We start from the raw sequence: 13,411 nt of genomic DNA on the forward strand, positions 1-13,411 counted from the left end.
TGTTGTGAGTGGGGTGTTGAAGTTTCCTACTATTATGGTATTACTATCGTTGAGTTTCTTTATGTTTGTGATTAATTGATTTTATATTTGGGTGCTCTCACATTTGGTGCATAAATGTTTACAATTGTTAGGTCTTCTTGGTGGATAGACACCTTGATTATGATATAATGCCCTTCTGCATCTCTTGATATAGTCTTTATTTTAAAGTCTAGATTGTCTGATATAAGTATGGCTACTCTGGCTTTCTTTGGTCGACATTAGCCTGATAGATGGTTCTCCATCCCCTTACTTTCAATCTGAAGATGTCTTTAGGTTCCAAGTGGGTCTCTTGTAAACAGCATATAGATGGATCTTGTTTTCTTATCCATTCTGTTACCCTATGTCTTTTGATTGGAGCATTGAGTCCATTGACATTTAGAGTGAGTACTGAAAGATATGAATTTATTGCCATTATGATGCTTACAGAGTGGGAGTTTCTGGTGGTGTTCTCTGGTCCTTTCTAATCTTCTGTTGCTTTTGGTATTTATGTATATATATGTTTTTTCATCTTTTCTCCCCTCAGAAAGTCCCCCTTAAAATTTCTTGCAGGGTGGTTTAGTGGTCACAAACTCCTTTAATTTTTGTTTGTCTGGGAAAGTTTTTATCTCTCCTCCTATTTTGAATGACAGCCTTGCTGGATAAAGAATTCTTGGCTGCATATTATTCTGATTCAGCACATTGAATATATCCCACCACTCCTATCTGGCCTGCCAAGTTTCTGTGGATAGGTCTGCTGCAAACCTGATCTGTCTTCCCTTGTAGGTTGGGGACTTTTTTTCCCTTGTTGCTTTCATGATTCTCTCCTTGCCTGAATATTTGGTGAATTTGACTATGATATGCCTTGTTGATGGGCAGTTTTTGTTGAATCTAATGAGAGTCCTCTGTGCTTCCTGGGTTTTGATGTCTTTGTCTTTCCTCAGGTTAGGAAAGTTTTCTGCTATGATTTGCTCACATAACCCTTCTACCCCTATTTCTCTCTCTTCCTCTTCTGGGACCCCTATGATTCTGATGTTGTTCCTTTTTAATGTGTCACTGATTTCTCTAATTCTGAAATCATGCTCTTTTGCCTTAATCTCCCTCTTTTTCCTGCTTCGTTATTCTCTTTAAGTTTGTCCTCTATATCACTGATTCTCTGTTCTGCCTCATCTATCCTTGCTGCTGCTGCATCCATCTGTGATTGCAGCTCAGTTATAGCATTTTTAATTTCATTCTGGCTATTTTTTACTTCTTCTATCCCTGCAGAAAGGGATTCTAATCTATTTTTGACTCCAGCTAGTATTCTTATTATTGTGATTCTAAATTCCGGTTCCAACATCTTGCTTGTATTTGTGTTGGTTAAATCCCTGGCTGTCATTTCTTTGTGCTCTTTCTTTTGGGGTGAATTCCTTCGTTTTGTCATTTTGAAGGGAGAAAAGGAATTAATGAGGTAGAAAAATTGAAATAAAAAAATTGAAATTAAGAAATATTAAAATTAAAAATTAAACACACACACACACATGCACACACACACACACACACACACATACACACAAATCGAATAAATGATGCTAGATCCTAGGTGTGTTTTGGTCTTGGTGTTGAAACTGGTTTGACAGATTAGAAAAAAAAAAGGTGGGGGGGAGAAAAAAAAAGAAATCGTTTGAGAATTTGAAAAAATGAATACACTGAAGTAGACTAAAATGAGATGGTGGGGGTAAAATAGAATTTGAAAAAATATACACAAAATAAAGAATATAGTAGAAAAAATTTAAAGAACCATATTTTTAATAAAAATTAAAAATAAATATGATTTTTTTTCGTTTTCTGTATTTAAGAAAAAAGAAAACAAATGAAGAAGAGAAAAAAGATAATAAAAGAAAAAAAGAAAAAGAGAAATCGTTTGAAAATTTGAAAGGTGAATACACTGAAGACTAAAGTAGACTAAAATAAAATGTTGGAAGTAAAATAGAATTTGAAAAAATTTACATAAAAGCAAAAAATATAGTAATGAAAATAAATAAGAAAAATTTTAATAGAAATTTAAAGTAAAAATGAAATTTTTCTTTCTGCATTCAAGAAAAAGAAAAATGTAAAACAGAAAAAAGAAAAAGAAAAAGAAAATAAAAAAAGGAAATTGAAAATTTGAAAAGGTGAATACACTGAAGTAGACTGAAATAAAATGATGGAAGTAAAGTAGAATTTGAAAAAAAATTACAGAAAAGTAAAAAATATAGTAATAAAAATTAAAGAAAGATATGTTTAATAAAAGTTGAAAATAAAAATGAATTTTTTCTTTTTGTGTTCAAGAAAAAGAAAAGAATTGTGAAAGAAAAAAAAGAAAAAAGAAAAGAAAAAAAAAAGAAAACTGAATAGATGAACCTGCTAACAGATTGAAGTAGGACTGAAATTGCTTTGTTTTCCCCTAGAAGTCAGTCTATGTATCTCTTTATAGTCCATAAATTAAGCCCACAGTGAAACCTGTGTTCTTGAAAAGCGAAGTTGGCCCAGTTGGGCGGGGCTTGGTGTAACAGCTCTCTCTCCACTAGACGGCACTGCTAGCCCTCTGGGGTGGATTGTTGCGGAACTTGTAGGTGTGTATGTGCATGCGAGGGAGCTGTGAAAATGGTGCCACCCAGCTACCCAGTCTGTTCTCCCGGATCAGCAATCGCGCACCCATCCTCTGTCTTCAGCTCTTGTCTACTCCCTGCTTTTTCAGTCTCCGTGACCAAGCCCTAGGCAGTACCTCTCTCACAAGTTTTGTCTCAGATGCGGCTGTTTTTCTGGCCCCTAATTTCTGATGGACTGCGGCTGTGACCTGTTCCACCCCTCTGTGGGAGGGTCTCACTGAGCAATGGCTGAATGAGCAAGGCTGAATATTGGCTGCACCCAAGAATGCCCACTGGACCCAGTTGTTCCCGGTGCCCCGAGACTGCAGCCAGGTGCCAGCCTGTCCCAGAAAATGTTCACGAGACAGTGTAGCTGCAGCATTTCAGGGATTATGGAAAATCACAACACACATCTGGCACCAGGCTTCACCCTTAATGACCTTGCCCCAGAACCAGTGAATGTGGCTGCCTTCCGCGGTCTGCTGGGACCAGGTGGCTTCAACAGTCTCTACCAAATGACCTTCCAGCAATGGAACTGCTTTTCCCCGTGTGGCCTGAGAACCTCCCTGACCCCACTCTGTTCCTGGGGATTTGCTCTTCCCACCAGAGCACCGCCAGGTATCGAGCTGCGGAGTTGCAGCCTTTGTGCTCCCCTTGTTTACAGTCTTAATGGAATTTAAACCCTCTCCTTTCTCCTTTCTCCCTTTTTAGTTCAGTCCCTGTGGCTGTTTCCAATTTTCCACTTTCTCTCCAGCTGCTTTTGGGAAGGGATGCTTTTCCCGTATGTTCCCCCCCACCCCAGTCTCTGTCCTCTCTCTGCCCACAAAAGCAGTTCCCTACCTTTCAGGTTTTCTTGCTCCCCAAGTTCAGCTCTCCGCGCCACATACCTGCTGAATTCTGTGGTTCAGGTTGTGCAGATTGTTGTGTTAATCCTCCAATCAGTTTTCTAGGTGTGTAGGATGGTTTAGTGTTGGTCTGGCTGTATTTCATGGATGTGAGCCACACAAAAAGCTTCCATGCTGTTCCACGTATTGACTCCTGCCTCCCAGATTCTCTGCTTTTTTTTTTTTTTTTGGTGGAAGTTATATCTTCTATTCCTTTTTTAATCCTTTAATATTTTATATACATACTTAATATAGTTACCATTATTTTTACTTTCCTTCCCCCAAATAGAAGAACATCACACTATTTTCATTCTGATCATTCTTCCTCCTACCTCAGGTGTCACCATTGTTGAGGATTTAACTTCCCTCAAATTCTCCCAAATTGAATATTATTATTATCTTACAGAATCAGTGTTTGCTTAGATTTACTCACTTGTGTAATCACCCAATTTCTTTTTTCTGTTTTGAATTTCTTTTTTTCCTGAAAGGCATACTTTAGACATTGTCTCTGTAAAACCTATTGAGGGTAATGATCATTTTTTTGTTTGAAAATGTCTTTTATATTGCCCTCATTTTGGAATGATAGTTTAGGTATAAAATTCTATGTTAAGTCTAATTAGCTTAAGTAGTTTGAAGTTGTTATTCCATTATCTTTTGACTTCTCTAACAAACTATAGTTACTTATATCCTCAGTTTGTTTTTCATCTTTTGAAGGCTGTAGTGAATCTCTAGATGCTTTTAACATATTTCCTTTGTCAGTGGTATCCAGGAATTTTTCTAACTTGTTTCGAGGCATGGATTTTATTTTGTTTATCCTGCTTGAGATGCATAATGTTGCTTGAAAGTAAAAAAATTCAGTTCTGGAAAATACTAGCCATTATTTGTTGAATATTTCTTTTCTTCCATTCTGTCTATGCTTTCCTCCTGAACTCCTATTTTTTTTCCTCCTTATTTAAAAAATTATCTTTCATATTTTCCATCACTTTGTAATTTCCTCAATTTACAAGTCGCTACTTTCCTATTTTACTGTTTCTAATCCCTTGTATAATGAATCATTTAATTTTAAATAATACTCTTTAAATTTATTAATCGTCCATATTATTTTTGAAAAATATGGCTGGCTTAATTTTTGTAATGACTTAGTTTCTAATTGAAAAAAATTAAACGTATTTATTTTATATTCTATTGTCCATTATTTTTTTATCTGGTGTTTTTGAGGATCTACTTCAGATATCTATTACTTTTCTTGTGCTTGCTGCTGCTTTTTAGTTTCTTTACATGTTCCCTAATTTTGCATTAGAAATTTATGTACAGAGGTAGATGGGTAGAAAGAATAGAAGCTTGGGTTTTGGAGGATATTACAAGGATACTGTTTTCATTACCTGCTTGTAGTAAAATGCAAAAAAAAAAATTTTTTTTTTTAAATACATCTTTATGGGGGCTCCTATCTGGCTCAGTCAGTAGAGCATGTGACTCTTAATCTCAGGGTCATGAGTTCAAGTGTCTCATTGGGTGCAGACTCTACTTAAAAACAAAAAACCCAAAAACGACATCTTTATGTTTGGTGTATGATAATTGAACTAATCGTAGAATTGAATGATTAATTTTTGGTCAGAAGATAACTTGTAGAACATAATAACAAATTATAATAGGAGTGCTTGATGGAAACAAACATGTGTCACATAGTGTGATGACAGCTTTATAAGACTCACAACAATTATTTCCTGCCAAAATAGGAAGGCAGCCAAAACTATACATACAGTTATATATTATATGGACAAATGTATACTCTAGTCATAATATTAGGTATTTCCCCCTTTTCAGATAGTATAAATCATGGTTAGAGAGAGTAAGCCACTTGTTTAAGTTCTCAAAGCTAAGATAGACCTGTACTCAGATTCTAGTTTATTTGACTTCAAACCCCCTTCTAATTTCAAATTATATTGGCTCTCACTAAAACCTTCTGTGTCAAAAGTTGCCAGTTATTATACATTCCTTGATTTTTAGCTGGGCACATTGTAGCCCAAATACAGGTAGCATTTTCTACCTCAGTGTACATTTTGGTATCATCACGTATCAGAGTTCTCTTCAAAGGAATAGATGTGATGTGGTATGTGTAGCTTTTGCATACTGGCCTTAAGGAAAGGGGGTATGTACCACACTTCTGCTTCCTCTTTTGTTCTTGCTCAAACACAGATGTGCTCACAGAAGATCAACTTTAAGTATATGGCCATATTAAAAATTAATTTTCAATATTGAGTAAGACAATTTTGTTATTGTCATTTCTAGTCTCATAATACTAAAAACCTAGCTTAAGTCAAATTTTAAAACATAAACTACTTGACTAGTTTTGATAAAAAGTTTCAAGTGGATTACTTTTTCCATTTTATTAATTTATTCTTTCAATAGAGATGCAATGTTACCACTTAAAATAAATAGGAATTACAGAGGGAAAAAATCACCCTCAAAATTAATACCCTTCATTCACACTCTGTGATTTTTGTTCTAGCCATTTTTTGTAAACTTTATTTTTAACAAAATATGTATAAACTAAACCACCAGTAATAGAATATTTTAAAGGTTTTCCTTGACCATATTAAGCTATAGTTTTACATATTTCTACCTGGTGGTTAAAATCATTGCTTTAAGTGAGTGCATGGCTGCCCATGGACAGACTACGTTTAATTAACTGGACATTTTATGTTGTTCCCAGGTTTTTGCTGTGATAAATCACATCTCATCTCCACTAAATGTGTAAATTTTAGGAAGTTACTTCTGGGTCTCTCTTTCCTTCTCTGTAAGTGAGGATAACAATAGTAATTACCTCTAGAATTCTAGAGAAGATTAAATGAGCACACGTGTGTTTGGTATTGAGAGCAGTTCTGAGTACATGTAAGCACAAATTATAGTTATTTTTATAATTTTTGGGGGGTAAATGACTTAAGATTATTGAACAAGAAAGACTTGATGGAGTGTAAGCAGAAACTAACTTTATTCTTCCTCCTGTTTCCCTCCAAACCTGTTCCTTTATTCTTAAATGGAAATCTCAGGATTTTACTGCCTCTCTTTGGTAATAAACTCAAAAACCCTCTATTTTGATGATAAAAAAATCTAGTCTAGTCTCATAATTACCCATCATTACAATTCAGTCCAGAGAAATAATAAAAATTTTAAACTTTTACCCAATATTAAGCTTCTTTCTCCCAGTCCTATGCCTGATCCCAACAGAGAAGCCTGAAGTGGAAGAAGGGAGGTGTATTATTTCTTTCACTTCATCCTAGCTTTCCTTTCTTTCTTTCTTTCTTTCTTTCTTTCTTTCTTTCTTTCTCCTTCCTTCCTTCCTTCCTTCCTTCCTTCCTTCCTTCTTTCCTTTCTTCCTTTCTTCCTTTCCTTCTTTCTTTCTTTCTTTCTTTCTTTCTTTCTTTCTTTCCTTCTTTCTTTCTTTAAGTTTGCTTATTTTGGGAAAGAGAGAGAGAACGTGAACAGGGCAGGGGCAGAGAGAGTGGGGAGAGAAAGAATCCCAATGAGGCCCAGCGCTGTCAGGGCAGAACCCAATGTGGGGCTTGAACTCACAGATCCTGAGATCAAGACCTGAGTTCAAATCAAGAGTTGAATGCTTAACCAACTGAGCCACCCAGGCACAGGCACCCTTCCTGCTTACTTTCTAATAAAAATTGCTAAATAATAAATTATGTTGGAATTTTTCACATTTGCTTAAAAATTCTTTTTTTTTTTTTCCCACCAGAAAAATGTGGCTGTTTTAGGGATAGAAGACAAAAAAATTTTACCTGGAAAGAAGTACTTAGTTTACTCTCCTTTTCTTGACAATTAGCCAATTGATGTCATATCATTTTCTCATTTTCTCACAGAATCCTTAATAATTTATCTGTGGACAGCAGTGTCAATTTGAAAACTTCCTGAAGTCACTAAATTAAGAGGAAAAAAAATCCTGATGATTTGATGTTACCAGCTGAGTAAAATTTTTAAATTTAAGTATTTCTCTTTTGCCCTGTTCTATTCCAAATCATGTGCTAGTGGCAGTTGTTCTTAGTGTAAAAACAGGGGTCATAGAAAAATTATTGTTAGCAATGTAGTTTTTGCCCCAAGTTTTGATTTTTATTTCCACTTAATATTTCATAGTAAAGTCCATTTGTTTTGGAATATGGTGTCCTATTTCAAAGCTCAGGTCATGATCTCACGGTTCATGAGTTTGAGTCCTGCATCAGGCTCCATGCTGACAGTGTGGGGCCTGCTTGGGATTCTCTCTCTCTGCCCCTCCCCTGCTCACAACTTCTCTCTCAAAATAAATTAACTTAAAAAAATATTCAAAAATGTTAGTTCAGAGGAATACATTATGTAGTAACAGACTCCATATGTGTGCATTAGTACAACATATGAAAAGCAAAATCAAATTATTTTCCAAGATTCTGTTGAATATCAGAAAGTATTATCAATTATTTTTAAAAGTTTTTCTAATGTAAATAGTTTTCTTAGGGAAATATTTAAATGAAATTTATTCTGTAAACATTTTCAACTATATAAAATCAATTAGCTAAAATATGAAATATCTCATCATTTCTTTTTTTAAGTAAGCTTATTGTAGAAAACTGGACATTTAAAATAATAAAAAATATTATCTATATTCCCATTTTCTAAAACTAAGTTCATTTTTGGTATATTTCTTCCCAATGTAGTGTGTGTGTGTGTGTGTGTGTGTGTGTGTGTGTGTGTGAGTGTGTGTATGTGTATGTACATGTTTTCAATATTCTTGGAGTCATATTATTTTTAGCTTGGTATACAGGTATTTTTCTCCCACTTGCCATTAAAATCACCTTCTTGGGGTACCTGGGTGGCTCGGTCGGTTAAGTGTCTGACTTCGACTCAGGTCATGGTCTCACAGCTCGTGAGTTCAAGCCCCACGTTGGGCTCTGTGCTGACAGCTCAGAGCCCGGAGCCTGCTTTGGATTCTGTGTCTCCCTCTCTCTCTGCCCCTCCCCCACTTGGGCTCGCTCTCTCTCTCTCTCTCTCAAAAATAAATAAACATTTAAAAAAATAAAATCACCTTCTTTTAGGCTTAAATCTTTCATAAATGTCATTTCTAATATGGCCACAGCTGGATGGATGTGCCCAAATGTATACATCAAACATGTTTTAAAAAATATTTTTAAAGTCTCTGTGCATAAAATGGATTTTATATTTAGGATAATTTTCTTAGGGTAGATTCTGAAAAAAAAAAAATGCATCCCTATTTAAAAATGACCTTAGCAGACATCAACAATTGTCATCATCAAAAAAAGGCAAAAATTCTTAAAATTTTTAATTGTTTTTCATATACACCAATGCCTTAGAGTAGCATGGTGGGGGATCTCTAAACAATTTTCTTTGAACAAATTTTATTATTGTAAACAGCAAAGTAAACAGCAGTGTCAAAGAGGTCTGTGGTTTTCAAATGTAGGCAAAGTTTACATTAGAAGGACTGGTTGGGATAAAGAAGGTGATGTATCTATCCTTCTGGTGTCAATGCTACTCCTGTCCAGATCTTGGTCCTTCTATCTAGATTCCCTTTTACTTTCCCTGAATTTGGACTTAGGGCTGTCATCACTCAAGACATTTTCAGTTCTGGGGGAAGATTCTAGCTGTATGGGCTAGAGTTCTAATTAATTGAAACCTATCTAATTGAGCCCTATGTTTCATTATAGGGATAAATACATAAATTATTACCCTTATACTCTACTTCAATATTCTTAAAATATGTAAAAATTTAATAACAAAGTGTTTTCGTTGTAGAAAGTATGAAAAATGCAGATAAATTGAAAGTCCTTTTTGAATCCTGTTTCTTGGCTTCCACTCACCTACCAAAGTATCACAGAAAATTACTTGTTAGTTTGCTCTAACTGCACTGTCCAAAATGGTAGCTACTAGTGACATGTGGCTAGTAAATATAAATGTAAATTATATTTAAATAAAATTAATATTGTTAATCACAGTAGCCATATTTCAAATGCCCAATAGCCACATATTGCTGTTGTGTTGGACAGAGCAGATATAGACCGTATCCGTCACTGAAGAAAGTTCTGTTGAACAGTTCTACTGTAGAATCAAGTCCAGGAAGAGATCATGTAGTAGGCAGAATAATGCCACCCCTAAAGATATCTATGTCCTAATCTCCAGAATCTGAAACTGTTACCTTACTTGGCAAAAGAGACTTTACAGATGTGATCATAGTTAAGGATCTTGAGATGAGAAGATTATCCAGGATTATCTGGGTAGAACAATTGGGATAACAAGGGTTCTTAGAAGGAGTCAGGCAGATCAGAGTCTGAAAAAGATGTGCTTATCAAAACAGAAGGTAGAGTGATGTGCTTTAAAGGTGGAGGAAAGGGCCTTGGGCAGAACAGAAATGGCCTCTACAAGTTAGAAAAGGCAAGGAAACAGACCCTCCCCTAGAGCCTCCTGAAAGAAGAAAGCACTCTGACACTGATTTTAGGACTTCTGGCCTGCAATACTGAAAGATGGAAAGTTTGTATTGTTTGAAGCATTAAATTTGTGGTAATTTGTTACAGTAATGCTAGGAAACTAATACATATGATAATAGATATTTCCATTCCTCTCTTTATGAATACTGTCTCCAATTATTTCTATCATAAATAAAGCTACTATAACATTTTTCTATATACAGAAGCAAATATTAGGTAGTGGAAAGTGCTGCTGACAAAAATAAACCACAGACAGTGTTAGTATATTTAGATCAGCAGGGATATGTGCAGTGTTATGTTGGTAAATGTTTAACAACTTCCTTTCCAGAAAAACAAAAACTAAAAAAAAAAAAAACACCCAAAACCCTGATTTGTGCATTTGCCAGTTCCTACGATGTAAATACTTTTGGCTACCAACATCATGTCATTGAACAAAGTTCTGGGAGGATAAGTCAGCTTTTTCACACTGTTGGATTTGTGTCTGTGCATATGTGTATGGGTGTGTCTAGGTTTTTATGTGTTTACATGTGGGGGGTTTCTATTTTTTTTTTTTTTATTTGAGCGCACACACGCATGTGAGAGAGAAAGCGCGAGAGTGTGCACACACAGGGGAGAGGGGCAGAGGGAGAGAGAGACAATCTTAAGTAGGCTGTATGCTTAGCTTGGAACCCAATGTGAAGCCTGATCCCAAGACCCTGGGATCATGCCCTGAGCCAAAATCAAGAGTTGGATGCTCAACCGACTGAGACACCCAGGCACCCCTGGAGTTTCTATTTTAAATAGGAGGTGTCTCTGATACTTGTCAGAGCAGACTCTTGAAGGAAGTGATGGAGACACTTCTGCAGATAAATGAGGAAAAAGTATCCTTGGCAGAGGGAATAGTAAATGCAAATACTTGATGGAGGAGTGTTTGGTATATTTGATGGATTTCAGGTGTGCCTGAAGGCTATCAAGAATGCTAATACAGTTACAGAAGCTTGAGTTGCTTAATTGTGGTAAGTAAAGTCAGAGTTAGTTGTGTATTTGTACTTGAAAGGCAGGTAAGACCTCATAAGTCATTGTAGAAACTTTTATCTTGCTGGAAATTGAAGGGGTTTGAAAAGAGTAACATAATCTGAGTTAAATCTGGCTCCTCTGTTAAGGAAAACAGCAGCCTGAGACACAGGAGGGTGTTGCAATAATCCAAGTGATAGATCATGGTGACTTGGCCAAAAGTTATCAGATATTGCAAATAGAGCTGATGAAATTTGATGAAAGATTGAATGTGGGGTGAGAGAAAGAGAGGAGCTAAGGATGATTCCAAGATTTTGGCTTTAGTAATTGGAAAAATGAAAGTGTCATCAGCTGTGATAGGTAAGTTAGTGTGAGGATATTTGGAATATAGGGGCATATCAAGAGCTAATTTTGGGTATGTTAAATTAAGATGACTAAAATTCCAGTCTGGCGGAGAATTGGATATACATGTCTGGGAAAGAGAATTAGCTGGAGATGTAAATTTGGTATTTAAAGTAAAAATACTGGATAAGATCACATAGGGAGAGTGTAAATAGAGAAATTTAAGGACTGAGCCCTGTGCTTCAGTATTTTGAGACAAAGTACACAAGGAGAAACCAGAAATGGAGAATGAAGGGCCATGAGGTAGGAGGAAAACCAAAAGAGAATAGCATCAAATTAAAGAAAATGTTTCCTGGAAGAAAGAATCATAAAACCCAACAAATACTCCTTGTTTGTCAAATAAACTGAAGTTTCAGAATTGACCATTGAATTTTAAAATGTTATTAATTATGTTGACCAAAACAAATTTGGTACAGAGATGGGTATAAAACTTCGACTTGCAGTGGCTTCAAGAGAGAATGGAGGAAAGGGAACTGGAGACATCAAATGTAGCCAATGCTTTCTAGTTTTTCTGTGAAAGGACAGTAGCTAAAAATAGGATCTAAAAAGGGATATTAAAAGGCTAGAGATATTACAGAATGTGTGTGTACAGATGGAAAAAAAAAAAAACAAAGAAGGAAAATTCATGAAGTAGAAGAAGAGAGAATTGCCAGAGAATGTCCTTAAGAAAGGGAGAGGACAGGGATCTAGGGCCCAAGTGGAGTGGTCATAGATGGTTCATCAGTGGGAGAAAGTGGAGATTGATGGATAGATATGGTGGTGGGATTATGTGGAAAGTCTCTATGGGATGGTTCTGTTTTGTGAGTGAAGCAATGTTATCAACTGAGGGTGAGGATGGGATAGGAGTGAAGGGAGGTTTGAGGAAAAGAATGGGTGAATGAAAAGACTTCGGAAAGAGCAAAAGACTCCCGGAAATACTTAAAACCCACTTGAATGGTCATGAATTTAAATTAAGACCCAACACAGACCTGTCTTGTGTATTTTAATTAAGCCAATATAAATTCACAGATGCAAGCACAGAATAGATTGAGATTGTAATTTAAACAGGGATGGAGGTTTGTCAGGTGAGTATAAAGGGAAAAAGAATGGCTACAGAGCTAAGGCAAAGTGTAAGGGAATATTATAATAATGCACAATGGACTGTAGGAGGGAGGATAAGGAGAAGAGTAGGGTTTGGGGTCTGGTAGGAATAGAAAGAAAGAGGACTACTATCCCAGTGTCGTCTAAGAATTGTTGGAGTTGGGATACTGGCAGGAATGAGTTGAAAAGATAGATGAGGTTGAAGAGTGAGACAACTGAATTGTGAATATGGAAAGGTATAGTATTTGGTGATGACATGGCCTAATGTATGACTGCAGGTGTGACTGGATGATAGGGTGAAAGCATCATGGGCAGAGAGAAGGCCTTGGAAATGGGAGGCCAGATAGTGGAACGATCAACTGTGTGGATACGGAAATCACAATAATTACTACAGGTATAGTATTAGAGGTAATTACAATGAAAATCACAGTGTTCTCAGTGTGGTCCTCACACTAGCAGTGCCAACATGGCCTGATTAGTTAGAAATGCATATTCTCAAGTCCCATCCAGATCTATTGAATCAGAACCTCTGAGAGTGGTGCTTCACTGATGCACAATAGAGTTTAGGGACTGGTGTCCTGTAGCACAGAAGATAAAAAAGTTAATTGTTTGGGAGAAATAGCAAGGATTTCAATGAGGTAGCACTTAAACTACACCTGAATTTATTGCAAGGTTAAGTGCAGGGGCCTTAAAATGAAAAGGAGCAGCATTTGTAAAGAAAAGCTAGAATCATAAAAGACCTCAAGTAAGATCAAATGAAATTATGTAAATGTGTAAATCGTTAGGCATTAATATCAGAAAATCATGTCTTGTTAGGAAAGCATTGTTTCTTCAGGAATCCTGATAAAACATCACAAACATTTATTCATCTACTTCTCAGTCCGCTGGTATTAGGTTCAGTAAGTGTAATTGCCTTGGCATACAATCATTTTCCATAATTTCTCAACACTTC

The sequence above is a fragment of the Panthera uncia genome (genome assembly GCF_023721935.1).
Source record: "Panthera uncia isolate 11264 chromosome B2 unlocalized genomic scaffold, Puncia_PCG_1.0 HiC_scaffold_24, whole genome shotgun sequence".
NCBI lineage: Eukaryota > Metazoa > Chordata > Mammalia > Carnivora > Felidae > Panthera > Panthera uncia.